The sequence below is a fragment of the Abrus precatorius genome, unplaced genomic scaffold (assembly GCF_003935025.1).
Source record: "Abrus precatorius isolate BTA unplaced genomic scaffold, Abrus_2018 Scaffold7, whole genome shotgun sequence".
NCBI classification, from domain to species: Eukaryota; Viridiplantae; Streptophyta; class Magnoliopsida; order Fabales; family Fabaceae; genus Abrus; species Abrus precatorius.
Genome location: NW_020874417.1, coordinates 20,349,663 through 20,371,337, shown reverse-complemented (window position 1 = coordinate 20,371,337; position 21,675 = coordinate 20,349,663). Strand labels below are relative to the sequence as shown.

At 28.8% G+C, this 21,675-nt stretch overlaps 1 pseudogene; it reads right to left on the bottom strand.

The window, feature by feature from the left end:
* Positions 1-17,605: 17,605 nt before the first annotated feature.
* LOC113871600 lies at positions 17,606-21,444 on the bottom strand (annotated as a pseudogene).
* Between the last annotated feature and the right edge of the window lie 231 nt (positions 21,445-21,675).

The following is a 21,675-nucleotide window of genomic DNA, read 5'->3' as shown; positions in this document are numbered from 1 at the left end:
GTTACAACATCGATCTTCACCACCTTCCTTATGTTGGTAATAAGGCTAATACTTAATCAATTGATGGAATTGGCCGCATACTCAGTCTCAATCATATATCCTTGCTTTAGGTCTAAGAATTTCCTAACCTTTTGTCTCTTCACATCTCTAGGGAAATAATTTCCTAAGAAATTCACTTTAAAAGTTTCTCAAGCAATATATTCATTCTCCTATGGTAGATTATGATTTGTAAACCTCCACTAGTCTTCACATGAGCATATAAGGGGCTTACATCACCCTATTTCCTTCATAACAACCCATGACATTAAATATTTTCTCTCATCAACAATCCATCTTTGTTCTCTTTCGAGATTGAATCTACCTTCAAACTTTGGAGAATTATGCTTAGTGAATGTAGATAGTCCTCGATACTCTATTGGTTCTGCACTTGTCACTTATTAGGATCTTTAGTACTTACATCATACACGCTAAAATCTCATTAGTTATTTCAACTAGTCTACTTTTGCCTGCTATATTCTAGTTCAGATAAACATATCATACGTATGTTAGCAAGTCTATTGTTCACATACATATACATGTTCACATTCAAATCAAACATTTCACACAAATTCCTACTTGGAATACCAATAGGTCATACCGGCAAACTTTCATCTTATATTATTTTTTGCAAGAATATAAGTATACACAACACAAGCAAAATAGTTCTAAACCCCAGTCTTGTTAGGACAAATTGCTCTTATAGCACTAAATTGTAACGCTTTTTCTCATTCAAATATTTTCCTTTGTTATATATGTCGATAAAACTTAATTAAAATAGGTAAAAGATATAGATAATTTAAAAAACTTATATTTATATAAATCAGAAACTAATAGAAGTTAACAAAATTTTGAAACTTCATACATATGTCTCATCATATTAGAGATGAAAGTTGGTCTTCACAATATAAATTTTTTATCAAAGTAAAGACTGAAATTACATTTTAAACAATTACCTTACTAAATATTACAAATACACTTCAACTCATTATTTACAACAAGGTTTATCAAAATATTATAAATTCTAAATTCATATTAAAATATTTACATACCATTGTTAACTTTAAATAAAAATTTAATCAAAATTATTACAATTTAAATCCTCATAGAGCAATCTTTCCTTACAACACAACTGAAAAAATAATTGTAAATGAGTATTCTCCGTTCACTAAATATTTATTTTATGAAATAATCAAAAAACTCAGAAACATTATCTAACATAGTATGCACCAAAATAAGAATAACTTATTTATAAATTTTCATCCAAAAGTCACCAAGATACAAAATTTCACACTTAACCAAATCTGGTTATATAATTATTGAATTCATGTCACTTTGATCATTTCAATTCTAATGGGTCCATCATTTATCGGTTCTTACAATACTTATGAGCCTCAAATCGCTACCAACATGCTTTACCTAGTCATGAAGGACTTATGCCAGTATAGATCGTCGCCGAATAGCCACCATACATGGATCCATCATGTGTGTTATACGACCCCTTAACAAAGGTATGGTCATGAATATAAGTCAAGAAACGAGCTTGAGGTCATGTGATGCTTTTACTTATATTGTGTACAAATATGCGAATAGCATGCACCACACTCATTTTCTCCAAATTTTCAAAATTGACTACTTCCATACTCATAGTGTATCTCTATAACAGTGACAATTTGCACTAAATTCTTTTATTCCATACATATTTGTCACTCTTCACATACACATTTTCTCAATAATTCTTTACATTTTAATAACATAAGAAACTCCAAACCCACATTCACAGCCATTCACATCAAATGTCTTTTTATAATTTCCTTACAATTAATTTCACACTTTCTCAACAATTCAAAATATCACATTTATAAAAATCAATATAATATGCCAAAGGTTGAACACCTTCAGTCTCAACCTAATTGTACAATTTAAAATACATTGAGAGTAAACCACATACCACAGCAACATTGCCAGATATTGTACTTTTTCGGTCTTAATAGAAATCATCTATCCTAAACTTTAATATTTTCTTTTTATCATCTTTCAACACATACAATGTCCAATATTAATAGTTTACAACATTAATAGTACATACATGAGAATGAATAGTAAATCATGAAAAATTCTTAAAAACATGTTTTACTCATAATTGTTACTATAAAATTCTATTTTAAATGATTCTTAGACCAAACCCTAGGTTTTCATTTCTAGAAATCTATGTTTGACATTATAATTTCAAGAAAACACTAGCCATACTATTTAAAATAGAGTAGTTTGCAATTTTCAAGCCAAAACACATAAATAGAACTTAGGGTTTGGGATCAACTTTCCTTACTTGGAAATAGATATTTTATAACAAAGAGATGAGAGATGATGTCTCTAAGATCAGGTTTTTCTTAAGATCAAAAGGAAGAGTGTGAACAATGCAATTTTGCTTAAAATTTTTTATATCTATCAAAAAATTTATTTGTGAATTTTATTATTACAAAAAGGCATAGAAGCAAAGGGCTTAAGAAAAAAATAAAATTTTGTCTTGATAAAATGAGAAAAATTCAGAATTAATTCTTAAAAGGAAAATGAAATATTACAAATAATCAAACTCGTAAATCAATATTACTATATAAATGAAATGAGAAATTTTTATATTTTTGAAATTTTATGAAAAATCTTAACAATAAAAGGGGAGAAGAGAAAGTTCAAGAATTGGAGAGAAGATTTATTTTTTGAAAAATATAAAAAAGAGAAAGATAGTGGAAGGAAAGGAAGAAAAATAAAAGCAAGCAAAAAAAGGTTTAAAAAATGCAAGTTTTTATCATGCATTTTTAAATTTGTGCTCTTTGACATACTTTTACTATGAGCATATCATACATCCATTCAACCACATAATGTTCCTAAAATAAAAATAAAAAATTATAAAACAGTCACCGACCACCACCAACCACTGCTAGCCACTGTCGGCCATCGTGTTCTTGCCAAAGCTCCACTGTTGACCACCATACCTCTTCACCACAAAAGCCCCTACCTCAACCATTCTTTCCCCCTTCTCTCTTCCAAACACCACTTTCAACTTCTAAAAAACAAATTTATTACTCCATTCTCCATCAGTCTTCTCTTCTCCAAATCATCACCTTCCACCACCCAACTCTCATTTTTTTCTTCATATCCAAATCATCATCTACCATGAAAACACTTATATTATCCATTTTTTATTTTTCTCTCTCTCTCATACATAAACTTATTATTCAAAAAAAGGTTTTTATCATCTTTACCTTAAATCTCTACCATGTTTTTATCCTTAAAAATGCAATTTCGTGTTCCTAAAAAGCCTAGAACTCATATCTGAAATCCTGAAAAATTTTGCAGTTTTATGTTTTTTTTTTTTGTGGGCCAGCCTAATTGCTTAAATTTCTGTTGCTTTTTCATTGACTTGTTTGGTAATGTTATTTGATTGTTGACTTTTTTATGGACCAATCTAGTGGCCCAATTCTATTGTTGACTTTTTTTTTCATTTTATTTATTTGTTTGCATCTAATTTATTTATTTATGTTATTTTTTTATTTGTTATCTTTCTTTGTTTTTTTAGCACCATCATCATTATTGTATTATATAATTTTACAATATTAGTGCAATATGGTTTTATATTCATGTTTTACCTTTTTATGTCATGATTAGTGAATTATATTTTTTAATTTATAATATTAATGTTTAATTTCTCTACTATCGTGTGTTATAATTGATAAAGCCCTCGCTACCTAAGTTTTGTGTAGTATAAACTTATAATATGTTATCTTTAGGTAATTAGGTAATTATCTTAATAATCAACCAAAAGGCGTTTTCCCTTTAATTACGAATATACTAATCCATTAATTTAAATTAAAGTTACTTTATTAATACAACGATTTATAATGCTAATGTGTAGCGACTAAGGATGGAAACATGGCAGGTTAGACCAGACTTTACTCTAAATAGGTCTGACTTGTAATATAATTATTAGGCTTAAGTCTGACCTGTTACCTGTTAAAGGCTTTATTTTTAGCTTGGTTTGGCCTATTTAAGTGGCCTGACCTAACTTGAAGTCTGTTAACAAAGCCTGTTACAAAAACAATATTTTAATATTAATAAAAATATAAATATTTTATTATTAAATTAGTTTACATATTTTTATAATTTTCATCTATGTTATTAATAATTATTAAATAATTATCATAATTTTTATATAATTTTATAAATAATTTTAAAATATTATTTAAGCATTAATTATAAATATTTTATATTAATAAAATTTTTATTTATATTTTTCTTGATTTATTTTTTAAAAAATATTTAAATATTAATGATTTTAGTTTTATTTTAGAAACATATTTTGTTTGTTTAAAAATATTTTATATTCAACAAATAAAGTTATAGTCAACACATAAAATTGATCACAAAAAATAACATTTATATAATTTATGAATGAATTAAAAGAAAATTATTATATTTTAAAAAATAAATAAATTTAAACTTAATATTATATATATAATGACAATAATAATAAATATTAAATTAAAAAAATAATTATAAAATATTTAATTTTATTTATTTCATTAATTTGTTATTTTACATTAATAAATAAATATAAAATTAACTACACTATAACATTAATGTAATATAGAAAATATTACTGATACAATAAATTAAAACATATATTTATATATTACATATAAATTGATAAATTAACTAATAATTTAATTAAAATACTTGCAAGTTATAAAAATATATTATTATATCATTTATTTATAATTATATTTGTTATACTATGTGCTACATGTTCTGATTTTATATATATATATATATATATATATATATATATATATATATATATATTATAATAAATTTTTTATTTTATTTTCTTATCATTTTTTTATATAAATTTTTACTTTCAAATAAAATATAATTCATATTTAAGCAATTTCTATTTATTATAAATAAAAATAATTATAACATAATATATTAATATAATAATTAAATATTAATAATAATAAAATTAAAATATAAAAAATATATTAATAGAATATTAATATTTATTTTTAAATTTTAATTCGTTTAGTTTTAACTGTGTCATATTTCTGTTCAAAGACTTAAACGTTCTTCAGCTTATTTAAATGTAACAAATGTAATAATTTATGATTAAATAAATTTATTTTTTAAACATGTGTAATCATGTATAAATATTTTTAGTTTTGAATATAATATAAAATAATTATTTAAAATTTGACATATTTATATTCAGGTGTGTGGTTGTGTGCTATGGACCTGGTACCTAAATTTTTTTTATAACTACTTTAGTCAAAAAATTTATACCGATAAAGGTAAAACACGTAGTAAGTTATAAAAAATATATATTATCATACATAATTTATTTAAAATTATATTATTTACTATATGATCCTATTATATATATATATATATATATATAGTGTATATTAAGTTTTTTATTTTATTTTTTTATATTTTTTTATAAAATTTTAGTTTTGAATAAAATATAATTTATATTTAAATAATTTCTATTTATTATAAATAAAAATAATTAAATATAATATATTAATATAATAATTAAATAATTAAATTAATAATAATAAAATTAAAAGTATAAAAATATATTAATATAATTTTATTATTTTATTTCTTTTAGTTTTGATTGCGTCTTATTCCTATTCAAAGACTCAACTATTTTTTAACTTGTTTAAATATAACAAATATGATAATTTATTATTAAATAAATTTATTATTTAAAAAGTATAATAGTGTATAAATATTTTTAATTTTTAATAGAATATAGTTTCTATTTATTATAATTATAAATAAAAAGAATTATAACATAATATATTAATTTAATAATAACAGAATTAAGAATATAAAAAATATATTATTAAATAACTTTATTATTTAAATATATTTTGACAGCTCTAGTTTTAAATTATAATATATATATATATATAGGCCGGTATGTCAAGCTTAACATACTTTATAAACAACTCAGACTTAACTTGTTTACTTAAACAAGCTTTAAAAAAAGCTTAAGTCTTGTTTATTTATTAAAAAGGTTAGGCCAGACTGCAAGCCCCTTCAGGCGACCTGACCTATTTTCATTCCTAGTAGCGACTGTACCTTTATGCGATATAAATTGTCAAAACTTATGTGTACCAATGTTACCTTAGGTTTATACACCATCAATATAATTTTTTTAATTCTAAAATTAATTAATTATATATTTTATTTAATTAAATTTTATTATCTTGAATATTTTAATCATATCAATGCAACGATATATAGTATTATTGTACAAGGTCTCTACCTTTATATGCCTTAAATTGTTGAAAAACTTGTGCATCAAAGTTACATTGACTCTTATGTAATATAAATTTGTCAAATGTAGTTTTAATGTTTTTATTAAATAATTATCTTTATTAATCAATTTAAATATACTTATCCCTTTCATTAAATAAAATTAATTTCATATGTTAAATTTTTTTAAGTTATGTTTCTAATTTTGATGAATTAAATAACCAAACTTTCGTTTACTTAATTTTATTTCTTTATTTTATTATACAAATTTTTGTAATATTGATGTGTAATTTATATTACCTTCTATGTCTAATAAATCATAAGGAGTTTATATATAACTTATGTTATCTTAAATCATCTTTCAATATGAATCTTTAAATTCAAGTATAAATTAAAATTTATTTGTTTTCTTCTCATTTACAATATTTTTATATTGTTTATAATGATTTGCAATGTAGTTGTGTGATCTCTCTTCATCTTTGTTAAGTACTAGAAATTCATATTTTATCATTAATTTGACACTCTTTTTGGGTTAAAATATAAATAATTCTGGCCGTTTTAATCCCCCAAGTAAATTAATTTAATTCAAGAAGTCATAAGAGTGATAGTGTTTTGGTTTAAGATATCTCTCTTTTTGTGCAGAATTTGATGAAGTCTAAAATTTAGGACTACAGCCTCAAATCCACAGCTATAGCCATGAAATTATGCAACAAAACGAGGATTCCAAAGAGTTACAGTCATGGCTATGAATCTGCAGTTGCAGCCATGAGAAGATAAAGTAGTTAGGGCAATCCAAATCTCCACAGTTGTAGTCGTGAATCCATAGCTATAGCAGCAAAATTAAAATTTTCAAATTTCTCTTATTTTGAAGGCGCGTATAAAAGGGGATCTGAGGGAAAAGACACAAGGAGACTTTTACATAAAAATTAGAATACAACAATATTTTTTGTGTAAAATCACTAACTAGCAAGTGTACTAGATAGCTATAACAAGCAATAAAATTTTGGAAATCAATAATGAGTCCAAGTATCGTCCACAAGGATCCTATTTTTAATTACCACTTCACAATTTAACAATTAGTTGAGCCAAACAATTTAATTGAAAGATTTGTAAAATGTAAAAAGATGAGAAATAAGAACATTAAAAGGTAATAAAAAGCTATAAAACAGAATACGAATTTTACATAAAAAATGCTATGTGAAAAATAGTTAAGAATCAGTTCACCAGATTTTCAATTGCAATATAATCATGTTTTGGACTCTTGAAAATTTTAATTGATTGATAATCAATTTTACTTCTTTAACCAAAGGACAATTCCTTACCTTATTGATCCTAATATCTAATTAAACTTCCCTAATTTCTTAAGTAAAATTCAGTCAAATACTGCATTAAGTTCTGAAAATCATAGGATTACTAGATTATGATACTTGTTCCTAAGATCTCAATAACCTAGGCATATAATTTAGATATGAGAAATAAACTCAATTTCCATTGATAAAAATTCCTCTAAGTTCAATTCAGTGAAGGATTAGTTCACAACTGCATTAAGAAAAGAATCACATACTCAATTCAATTAAAATCTCAAGATCCAAATCCAAAATTACATCACAATATCAAATCTGAATCCATAGATCTCTAACCAAAAAAGTTTAGAACAATATTACAATGGAAGGAGAAGTGAGAGAAGAAGAAGACAAGGAGTAGAAGAACATATTCCAAGACCCAATCTTCACCCTCATTCCTCTAGCAATGAAGCTTGAAAGTCGCTCCTAATCTCTCTCTTTGACTTCCTTGGAAGTTAACACAGTTACAAAATGAAAAATTGACAAAATGATCAAAAGTCCCCAAATCTGAACTCTTAACTTCTATTTATAATAATTTTCCCGCCTTTTTCACTTCCACACTTTAATCTCTAAAGATTATATCATGAAAGGTCTTCTAGAAGCTTCTATAACTTAAATAGGAACTCAAATTGTCTAAAGTCAACCCTTAGAAGTGATTTTTAAAATTCTGTTGTTTTGCGTGGACACTTTGAGTGATACAAGTGTCCACGAGCAAATGTTTTGTATAGAAAAGCCTCACTTATAGCTACTCTCAGTACATAGAGTGGACACGTGCACTTTGCGTATCTACTCTCAACGCCCAGAGTGTTCACATGCAAGGTGTGTGAGTGATTAAACCTTGGGCATATCTACTCTCAGTGATTAAAGTGTACACGCACAAGGATCTTCAGGATTTCTGTTGCTGGAGTGTTCACTTTCAGCACTTAGAGTTGCTACTCACTTGATCTTCATGGATTTTCTTCTTCAAAGTGTTAACTTTATGCACTCAAAGTGGTTATGCCCAGCACTTATCATCTTATTCTTGCTCTTTTAGGTTCAATCCTTTTACTTTTTCTACTTCAATATCAACTTCAAATTCTCACCTCAAGCTTCTGCATAAAAATCTAAAATTCTAAACTATTTACACAATTATGAATATTAATGCAATTTTTATGGTATTTCTAAGTTTATTTGGTACTTTACTACTTATTTATTAACAAAAACTATACTAAAAATGTAATAAAATGTGAATTTATTAGAGACACGTAGATATCAAAAGAAAAAGATATCCAAGAGAAAACAGAGCACAAGGAAGACGTGGCGAAATGATTGCTTGGAAACAAGGAGCCTTCTTCATCTCTTCTTCCTTTTGTAATTTCATTTTATATCTTGCTATGGCCCTCACCATGAGTGGCTAGTTTCTCTTGGATTGGATTTAATGTAACTACTAACTCTATTTCTTCTTGAGTTTATATGATATTCAGTTACATTACTTGTGTGTGATTCTAATCTTAATGCTTATTTCGGCTTGATCACCAATTTTATGAACTAGGGTTTGGAATTTTGTTGGGAAACGTTTTCTTAATCTGAATTAAATCATCACACCTAACAAACTCTCGTACTAGGAATAGACTTGGGTTTGTTAGCCACCTATGTTCAAGTTATTGTTCTTAATGCAAGTTGTTATTCTTACTTATAGAAGAATTATGTTTTAGGATTAACTACCTTAGGACTTAATTTTGAGGGATCTGGTTAAGTTACTCAATAAATGTGGAAGTAAGATAGTTGAAATCATATTTACATCAGGAACCTAACCCGTTGAGTCAAAATAATTTTCAAAATATTTTCTTTTCTAAGATATCATTTAACATTTCAAGAAATAAAATTTTCTTTCTTTAAAAATAAAAATAGCAAAACTTATTGTTTAGGGGCTAAATAAATATTTTTTAAAATTAAAATAAATTTGCATAATTAATTTAAGGTAACCATTTTTTAAATAGATGTTGTAAGGTGTTAATACTTTTCCTACACAGAAAAGACTATCGAACTCATTTGTGGTTACAAGGATTATATTATTTTAAAATTTTTTCCAAAGTTTTCTTTAATAAACTTTGATAGCGACTCCTCTACTTTTTAGAAAATATTTTATTCCTAAAAATATTTTTCTTATACATGTTTTCGCCATACCGTTGCAACAAAAGGTGTAACACCCTCAATTTTGTTGCTCTTGTATAGGAAAAATAGGAATTTGGATAAAAGGTATCTCGCTCAAGCAAGGTAGGATTTCCTAAAAGAGAACATTCTAGAACTCTCTCGCTCAAACGAGATGAATCTCGATCAAGCGAGATGAGATAAACTTGCCCCAACTGTTCTCTCGCCCAGGCGAGAAAAGGGTCTCGCTCAGGCTGGGAGCAGCTCGCCCAAGCGAGGAGTCGCAGGAAAGATAAGGTGCTCTCTAGATCTCACTCAAGTGAGGTAGAGATCGGTCAGGAAAGATTATATCTCGCTCAAGCAAGAGTGTCTTTGCTCAAGTGAGAATATCAGAAAAATGAGTAGTTTTGCTGTCTAGTTGTCTTGCCCAGGCAAGGGTGGAGCTCGCTCAAGCGAGATCGTGCGAGTTTGGAACGATATTTAAGGAACCCTAGCTTCAAAAACATTCATTTCTCACCAAGCGACCTTTTTCTCTTCATTTTCTCTATTCTCTCTCCTTCCTTTCTCTAGGGAGAACTCTCTGAAACTTCAAATCTCTTATAGATTCGAGTTTAAACATCAATTTCATTCAAATCTAAGTAATTTTCTTAGAGCTCAGATCTCTAATTTATTCTTTTCCTTCAGTTTTCTTCTTATATTAAGATATTTATCTTGAAATACTTAGGAAACTTCATCTTTCAGACGATATTTCCGTTGATATCGTGGAACCTCTCTGTTAGATCTCTCAAAGAACTCGTTTTGAGGAACTATTTTTAGGTAAGGGGAGTATTCTCAAACCTTAGTTTTATATACATATATAGTGATCCCATGAGAATCTGAGTAACCTATTTTAGTAATAATATGTAAATTTTTATGAAATCATAGGGTGACAGTGTATTTTTGGTATAAAGAAAAGGTTTTGGGTTTATTTGAAATTAATGAAATCATATTCTTTGAAAAAGTTATGGTTTAGAATAATATTAAGAAGTTTTAAGGCTAAGTTACTTAGGATATATATGAGTTAAGTAATAAAAGACACAAAATACTGAAGTTTAGATTAGAAGACCATTTTGAGATTGTAAGAATTGGACTGAGTCGTTAGAAGACCATATTAAGATTGTACAAATTGGACTAAGTCTAAAGGTGTCCGGCCTTTAACATATTGTACTTATTGTATAGTGTGATATTGTGTAATAATCTCCATGTTAGATTGGCATATTGTACTAATTGTATGGTGTTATATTACGTGATATTTTTCTATGATAGATTGGTATGATGTAATAAGTATAAATATAATTTGATAGCTGATATGTGTCCACCTTGGATAAATTCACATGAATAATTGAAGTGTTGATTGATTTTAAAAGTATGTGATATATGAAAGAGAAAATAAAATATAACTGAGAAAGAATGAGATGCATGATTATCATACGTGGGCCAAAATAATTTGAAAGGTGTGATTACAATATATATTATGGTACATTGAAGAGTGTATTATAATATATATATATATATATATGGCAATACACAAGATTATATAAATCATAACTCACGTATTATGACATGTTGATCGATACAAAAAAAAAATATGGAACTAAAAATGAGAAATGCTGAGAAAAAGCAAGAGAATAAGTATAGATAGTTACAGAGATACACTTGGGGTATAGAGTCCTGAGAAGATTTGGAAAATCTGGGGAAAATGTAGGGTAAGGGATGACATTCGCCTGAGTGTACACAATTATAAAATTGCGAATGCATCATTTGGCCACACACTTGTTTTTTGATGAAACTCCTCACTATACCTTTGCTAAAAAGGGTCAGGGTGGCATACGTGTATCCGTGATGCTGCAGTTAACCAGCAGCTATCTATGCTATGAAGTCTTCAAGGGATCCTAAGGGCAATGACTATGATTATGATGAATATGAAAGTGTTATAGATGTGAAATAATAGGTAATTTGTATGATTATGATATATGCATTGTAACAGATCGATTTATATTGTTACGATATATGTGTTGTAGTACATCAACGAGTGCGACTAAGACACATGTATTGTGACATATTAATTGAGATGATATGATACATGTACTATAACATACAAGTTACTATAGAAATGTATGTAAAATGAGTGAATTGTTGTATATGCTTTGATTGATGGTTATCTTGTTGTATGTGTCTTGATATGATGATTGTCAATGTAAGTTATTTATTATTGGTAATAAGTTAGAATAGGATATTAGGTCATAACTATAGTTTCATTTAAGATAATCTATAATAAAAGAGATTTAGTGGAGCGGGAAACACTGACCTTTACTGATATTTTCCAAGTAATGAAATAATAGATATGGAGATGATTTATTCGTTTTACGATCATACTTGTCAAGGATTGTAGGAAAAGAACTGGTCAGATATAATTAATTTAATGTAATAGATGTATAAATTTATTTATATATCTTTATTTCATTGACAGTGAAATTTTTAATTTGATAAATTTTATAAATTTGTCGAGTTTTATTAGTTTATATTTCTATATTGTACTATTTCCTCAAAGTTGTACAAGTTCTTACGAATTTCCTTAAGCATATTTCTAATAATATAAATTATTAAAAAAAATTATTTATGCCAAAAGAAGGATGTTACAAAGGGTGGGTATAGTTTTTATGGAAGATATTGTTCAAAAGATATATTTTTGAAATCAAGTGAAAAAAGATGTCCAAACTTAGATTCGAGAGAGGTTTGAAGTTTAAAGGTATTTTCTAGTTGGGAAAGAGAATGAGAGAACTGAGAGTGAGAAGAGAATAATTATTTGCCTTGAGTTTTCAATTTTAAAAGTGTCAAAGTCACTTAAACTTCAATGAAAGATGTTGAAACAACAATGAAAGTTTCTTTAATTATGATTTTTTTGTTGAAATAACAATGAAAGAAGTTGAAATACATTAATGGAGACATTTTGCTATGAAATCAAAGTTAACAACAACAATTTAAAAAAATCATAATTAAAAAAAATTGGTGAGTTCATTAAAAAAACACAAAAAAAGGAAAGGATAAAAGTGGTAGTCAAAAGAGTTAGATTATTAAAAAAATGAAGAAAGAAAAATAAGCAAGTAAAAAAAAATTAAATGAAAAAAGATTTTCGTAAATGAGAAAGTCTCTAAAAAAGAAGGATAAATTCTTTAAAAAAATAAAATAAACACTAATTATAAAAAAAATTAGTTTACAACTATAACTTGAAAAAAAAAAGAGTAAAATTTTAATAAGTTAGATTAGATTAAATAATGAAAAAAAAAAGAGTAAAATTTTAGTAAAATCTTAAAAATTTATGATTGAATTTTATGTCATCCAACTTTACTTGAAATGTTATATATTATTTGATGAAAAATTTATGTATATATACTCATAAAATTTAATCAATAATAATTTATTAAAAAATATTATTAACTTTTGCTCCCAAAAAATATTTCTTGTGTCACAAAAAAATGTTTAAGTTGAAATTTTAAATATGTAAAAAAAAATGTTAATAGTATCGTGGTTTTTAAATGTATATTTTTATATTACTAATCAATAAAAAGTTATTATAAATATAATTTTTCAAGCTGTTGACTTTTATAATAAGTATTTTAAAAATAGTATTTACTAAAGTAGTTATATGTATGTAACGATTTGATCGAAAACAATTTAATCGAACAAACCGAGTGCAGCTCTCACATGGTCGCGTAAAAGAAGTGTGTGAAATGAACGGGGCCGGTCCTCGCAGCAATGGGCACGGTAGGATCGTGGATGACGAGAGCAACGCTGTAGCCTATGATATAAAAGAGGCACAGTGCTTGTCCTGTCAACATGATTGCCACTGTGCTCCCTTTCTATTCGAGAGTTTATGTGAATTCAGAAGCATCTCACTTTACTTCCTTTCTCTTCTTTCCTTTCCTTTCCTTTTCTTTTTTCCTTTTTTTATGCGTTCATTCACCCGCTCAATCTTATAAAACCCACGATGAATCAGTCACTCACACATTCAATCAATCAATCACCCATCCTGCCCTTTCATTCACTCAATGCCACTACCTGTCAAACAATTCTATTTTTGAAAGTTAAAACATTATTAATTATTTTCAAGTCATTAAAATATTATGTTATAAGAGATTTATTAAAAAAATATACAATAATAATTAACTCTTTAATTAACCTCTATTCAAAATTTATAATAATTTTTATTAAGAATTGCAGAGCGGAAAAAATTATCTCATATCATACTAAGAAATCTTTCCACGTGTGTTGTGCCACAAGGCTGGCAGATCCGACTGGCCACAGTTACCCCGTGTGGCCCATTTGCATCCCATGGGCCTATGCCTCTTTTCCAATTACATTGCCATTTTTAAAAAATAAAATAAAGGTATAAATGTATTTTAGTCATGACAAAAAAAAGTATTTTAGTCTTTTTTTATATATAACGATTAACGTATGATTTTTATTTTTAATATTTTTTCAATTATTGTTACAACTCAGTGAGGCAACTAATAATTTACATATTGTCTTGTAAAATAATGTTTCACTATGAATACGTCTATTAAGGTGTTGTACTTAATAAGATATTATCGTGTAAAATAAAGCATTAATCATGTCAACAACATCTATTAACAATTGACAAAGTGACTAAATATTCTCAATTAGCTAGCATCCAGTACTGGGAAAATGAATTAGAATGATTTTATTTTTGCTAGTTATAATCATTTTATACGTTGAAATATAACATTTTTTTAATTATATGCCTAAGTTAACTTTAATTTTAAAATATACTATATATAAATAAATTACGTATGTCATACCATATCACATTCTAAAATATTTGTCGGAAAGTGTCTTAAAAAGTTTAGAAAAGTTCATAAAAAAGCATGATAAATAAAAATGATATAGAAATTTAAACAACTGAATTGCGTAGTTAGTATAATGAAGAAAATTACAATTAAGCCCTTCCAATATTATACTGCTATTAGATTGGATTAGGAGCCTCGTTAGAAGACACAAAACGGCACGTCGCGCGGAATGCACGGGGGAAAATTTGTGTCGTGTGAATCCGTAAACTGTGAGGTCCACTAATCCACACCCACACACCCTTTCTTAAAATCCTTCGTACCACGACTCTGGCTCTGCAGTGTTTGAATAGAACGAGAATCAATGTTACTACTACCACTACCACTAGTATATCATAGTGTATCATCTCATCACTACTGTTTTCCTGCCTCTGTTATGTCTAGGTTACTATCCTCACTGACAAATAAAACTTGGAGAGAGAGAGAGAGAGAGAGAGCAGAGAATCATGTGCAAGTGCAAGTGCAATTTGTGGTGTGCATGTATGTTTTTTGACGTTTCCCCCTTTGCGCCACTACGTGCTCCTTACTGTTTAAGTTGACACGCTTTACGTTACTTTAACCACCATACCTTCTACCAAGCAAGTTGTAGCATGTCACTATTTTGAACTGTTAAGCCTCCGCATTGTACCCATACCCAACATCACTAAAAAAATCAAACAGTTGAAGTGAAGGCACGTATTTTGAATTAATCTTCTGCATCATCATGTTTGTGCCTCAAAATTCTAGACGACAAATCAAGGAATTGAAGCTACTTCCAATTCTTCATGATACTCAAGTTGTGTGTTCAGCTAAATTCTATTATCTGCTCAAGTCCTTCCACGTTCTTTCATTTTCTTTGATTTTATGGTGTGTATATTGTTTGCGCTTCAACTCCAAAAAGTTATAGTGTAAAATGAAATAATTAAGATGTGATAAAATATTATCATGTCTTAATCTTATTACCGGTTAATTAAACTTTGGAAAATTGTTGATTCAACTTATGTTTTTGAATTTCTGGTTCATGATATGGCATTGATCATTGTCCTATATTCTTCCATAAAAAGTTAAATTTAAACACAAAGTAGGTCACTCTTTGCATTATATGCTATTTTAATTGCACATCACTTGTCACTAATGTCTTCGCATATACAAAGACGGAAAAAGTAAAATACAAGTATAAAAAAAGATATGACCCATTTAAATTAATAAATCGATGTAACAAGTAATATTAATGTGCTTAGGTTAATTCATTTAAAAAATTAATCTTTTAAATTTATATAATATTTTTAAAAATTAATTATTTCACTAAAAACAACTTAAAAATTATTTAGACTAACCCTTTTGAGTCTGTATGTGTAGAAGCAAGTGGACGTTACTGTTATGTACTTATAAACACGAATTTTATGTTGCAGTAAATAAAGGCAAGTACTTGGTACCATATGGCTTAACGACGTCTCAAAGACTAAAACTGTGCTTGTGTCAAATTTAGCTTACTGGCTCATTGTTTTTCACTATTTTGTCGTGTGCACTGAAAAAAATTGTCAGTAATTACAAAATCAATCAATCAATTCATTGCATTTAATTTTTAATATGAATTGTATAAATAAACATATTTAAAATAATAATTAAAATTTAATAAAAATTATTAGTAATTTTTAGAAACTATTTTATCAGTGCTATATAAAATACAAATATGTAATTAAACATTTAGTTTTAACATTTCAAAAATTAATTTAATTAATAAAATAGTTTATTAAATGTCATTGTATTTAAATATAAATTAAAAATTTTAAAAATAAAATCATTTATTAAACAACTAAGTAAAAATGTTAATCTAATCTACTATAAAAACTTATAAATGTTACAAAAAAGCGACAAGCACTGGCTCATGTAAGAATACAAATATGTATAAAGATTATTTCATTCTTGGTGATGAAGAGTTTTGTAATAGCTAAATTCAGAGAAGGAATGGTTTTTGTCCCTACGGTAGTCTACTTTAAAATTGTCCAAATTCTAATTCCGAGACATTATTATTATGATAATCATATGTTAGCCGCCCATCCCAAGGACAAATTGAATATTGCATGAATTCCCCCTAAACTTTTGACCATTAGCAGGGAATTATCTTATTAATACATAATAGTTAATGTAGTTTTTTTAAAATGTACAAGTTACATTAAAGTTAACAACAACGAGTTCTATATTTAAAATTAAATTTTTTTTTGTAATTTTATATTTTCTAATCTAGAAATTATTTTAAATCAAATTTTCTTTATGTAATTTTGAACCTTAAATTTTGAAACAGAAGGAAAAAAAAAACAAGACAATCAAATGCTTTCTCTCCCTTCACGTGTAAACAACTACCACTCTATTTGTTTTAACATTACAACAAAGGTTACACGCTTTTTAAGATAGGTTATGTTACGATAAGTTACTTTAGGATGGTAATTGTTCAAAGCATTTTATTTTTAATTCTATAGTAACTCCACTTGACAGAATCTTCAAACAGCCCCTGCATCTACAAACAACCACAACATACACACAAAAAAAGTCTCTATTATACTATTTATTCATCTTTATTGAGAAAATTGTTAAATGAAATATAAAACCGTTGTAGGCATTAAAGTTGGCCTTAGAATTAACTTTATAAAAATTCCAAATCTTTATTAATATTTACTTTTTTAAAAGTAAACTCAAATAAAGTTAATTAAACTTTACCAATGATCTAAGTAGCATTGTAGTGTAGGCAGGCAGGAGTTATTATTGAAAAGTGAAAACCAAATATTACACAACTCATGGTTGATCTCAGAAATGCATCACCATTGAAGTACAAAGGATTATTTCCAAAATTTACATGAATCTTATTAGCCTCCTCAGCAATTCACCATACGGTCAAGCATGGTTGTCACTTGCAGGCCCTCCAAGTGTCAAAACCAACCCTTGAAGGTCACTCCTAATTTTATGCTCTTTAGCTAAAGACGCATTAGTGCCTCTCATGATTGGCGATGGTCGAGCTAGGAAGCCATTGCATGGCTCTGCAAGGGAACAAGGAGTTTCATGCTGAGAATCCCTCAAATTATCCACATGATTTGAGTTCATAAATGGTTGAGTAGAGGGAAATAAACATGAATTGGGCTCAACACTGGTGGACACCACTCCTGCTCCCTGTTGATACATTTATTTGTCACAAACAAATTGCATAACTTGCATTGCACTACAATCCAAACACAAGAAACGGTTCAAAACTTCAAATGCTTACTGGTGCAAACAAGACTCCTCGGAAAACTCTTCCATTCACAGCTGCAGTCATCAGCAAACCTGAATCAAAGGCTCCATCAACTTTTCCACGAACTTCAGCCCCAATCTAGGATTCAAAAGCCAAAACCAAAGTAAGAATGATATAATAACGAATGTCAGCGGAGTGGAATTCCAAAATTTCAAAGCAAAGGATCCACCAGGTGTTGAGCTTGTCCTCGCCCCAATGGCTTTAGCTGTGTAGCTTGTCGTTGAACTCCTTTTCTATCCTGGTCAACATGAAGGTACTGTTCTTGTTTTGGTTGATGTTCCATGAAGTGAAGATCTCGCGGACTTCTTTGTGTGATGTTCTTTAAAGGTGTGTTATTACTTGAAACATTGTCAAGTTGGCAATTGCTTGGAATGTTATTGATCTGTTTGAACCAATGATACTGCTGAGAATCCATGACAGAAGCATTTGCTTTTTGACCTGGGGTCTGTTCTTGATCAGATTGAGAGGGAGATGAATGTTGTGACAGTGACAGTGAATGTTCTTCTTGTTCTGATTCAACATCCCACACCTTTGCAGCAGCAATTCTCCTTCTCTTCTGTTGCGACGTACCTTCATAGAATTACAATTTTCAGTTAATCAATCCATGACTATCTCCTTTTGCACGTGAAAGTGATGTTAAAAATGTCTCGAGTCTTCACCCACCTGAAACAAAGTGATAGTGTTGCGCTTTTTCTGATACAACGTCATAAGCCCATTTTCCTAAGGTTTCCTTATTATTATTCCCCACACGTGGAGTTCTCTGCTTCAAAACAAGCACTTACATGAGCAAGCACTAATAACACCATTGCCATGTCAACTTTTGTAATTTGTACCAAGGAGCTTTGCTATATTCTCTTACTACTTTACATAGAAAGCGTTAAGTAAAAAAGTACACTCATTTATTGTCTTAAAAATATTTAATAATTGAAAAGATTTAGCATAAAAATGAGGAAGATGTAGAATTATTCTTGTACCGAGTGGGTATGTGCTTTTCCTGGGACGGTTCGCTTTTCTTGACTCCAATAAGTTTCAAATACTTTGCACATGGAAATGTTGTAACGTCCATTTGGATGTTCTGCTCCAAGCTGCAACACTAACAATTCGTTTAAAGGATGTTCATCTTCCCCACACCTGCTACAAGTCAAAAGCAAGATATCGGAATGAAAACATAGTGTGGAGAGGAAATAGAATACAAAATAGGAATTGTCACATTTATTAATAAACTCTCAGTATCACTATTTAATTAAACCACTAAAAAATGTAATACTATTACTATATCATTATTCTTTATGTACGCATTTAACGTCTCAAATCATTTTCTAATAATAAATTGTAGTTAATGGGAACCAACCCGCCATAGATTGCAATATCCATGTCTGCAACGACAGCTGTATGAGAAAAGCGCCCCTGTGGCTGTTGACCCCAAATATCAAGTTGAGTCCACGAACATGCGCAGATATCGAAAACCCAAATATCATTGTAATAACGTTTATCTCCAACCCCTCCAATAATGTACACCTATAAATCATGAAACTTTCATCTACTTAGTCGTTAAGTTTAAAATAGCAATTTTAAAGTGTTTAAACAACTAAAAATAGTATTTTTTTTTTATTCAAAATATAACATTTATTATATCCTTTTATTTTTAAGATAATAAATACTTTATTTTATAGTAAGAATTTACTACTTTTAGTTGCCTAAGTAACTAATAATAAAACAGATAAGAAGAAATTAATGTCCCTGCTGAAAGCTGATGTGATGGAAAAGAACTTGCCTTTGCTCCAATACTCACTGCTGCATGACCTGCCCTGACTCCGGGGGAAGAACCTTGAATTTTCAACTGTGGTTAAAATGCAAAGAAAACCATAATTAAGTCCCATATGGTTGAAAACATGATATTTGGTCTTTGAGTTCCATAACAACAGTGTCATAGAGGGACAACCATACCCTTGACCAAGTCATTGTATCCATATCAAGCATATTAACATCGCCCTGATACTGATCACCACAGTCTCCACCATACACAACAAGCTTGTTCCCGATTGCAAGAGTACTATGACTATCCCTTGGGAGAGGTAAATCACCTTTGACCACAGGAGAAGTCCATCTCATGGTTCCAAGGTCAAGAACATGCAAATCATTTAAATAGTTTGCTTCACCTTCTCCACTTCCACCAAAAATCACTAATTTTTCATCACCAACTAGAGTGGCAGTGTGGCTTTCCCTTGGAGTAGGAGGAGTCCCTTCACATTTAGGACGAACCCACTCTTTTGTGACAAGATCTAATATGTGAGTGTCATTCACTTTCTTGAACCCATTTGTACCACCAAACACTATCATTTTATGCCCCACAAGAACAGCACTATGGCTGTCTCTAGGGCCTGGCTTTTCACCCGTTGTAGCAAGCTTGTTCCAATCCATTTTCTCAAGGTCCAAACACAGAACATCACCAAAATGCAGTCCCCCACAACACCCCTGAAATGAAATGAGTAAACACACAACATTTTGTTATTTGAAAACAAATTTAAAGCTAACTAGATTGGCAATCGTGCATTTTCTTAGTAGATATCAAACTACTACCACCATCTTGTTATCTAAGATTTTTGTTTTAAAAAATTAAGCCAATTTCTGAGTTTAATTGTGCTTAGCAAGATAAAATGAGAGCTTTGCAATAACTAAGCTATTCAGCTAATTAAATAATATAATTAGCTAAGAGGTTCTTAGATTATGAAGACATGGAAGCACCGTTTCTTTTGAGTGCGCATTTTTATAAATTGAGAAACATATTTCAAGGAGAAAAACAAAGACAAAGTGTATATATTTCTAAATTAAGAAAGCAGAAAGATGATCGTTGCCCAAACATATATTGTCCCACTAATTAGAGTAAGAAAAAAGAATTCAGTCAATTGTCACCGAGAAACATGTGCAGTAAGAGAAACTAGGAAAAAACTATAATTCAGAGAAGAAAGTGTTTTGGTTGTTAACCAAAGATAGATGTAAAGCAGGAAAGTTGAGTAAGAAGTACTAATCAATTATGAAATTAATGAGCACATCACATGAATGAAAATTCCCGGTAACAAAGAAGAAAACATTAAAAACAACCCCCTACAGGCCAGAGCTCCAAAGAGTAGTAAAAATAATGAGAAGTTCAGACATCATTAATGAGGACTACCCAGTAACAAGCAACTTCAGAGAGTAACTACTATATAGATGGGATTCATAAACTACTCAAAGGTAATAATACTAGGAACTACATAGATATATATAAAAAAATATTTTAATTATCAATAAATAAAAGGGATTTTATTCATACCCCAAAGACATACATAAGCCCCCCAGAGAAGCAAGCAGAGTGCCCCCATCTTTCAGAAGGATTATAACCCAAAACCTTTGGATACAACCACATTGCTTTCTTCTTGGCTGTTTCAGCAACCAAAGACCCCATCTTTCTATGTGCTTCACCCTTTTGAGTGTGAGTGTGTTTCTCTCTCTCTATCTGCGTGTGGTGAGTAAGTTTAAACTTACAAGTAAAACATAAACACACAGAGTGCTTGACAACAATGAAGGCACAGGCTAGAGGGAGGAGGAGTTAGAGAAAGAGTGAGTCAAAAGAGGACGTGAACAAGGCAAGTGATGTATCAACTATCAATATCAATAGACATGAAAAGATGGGCGC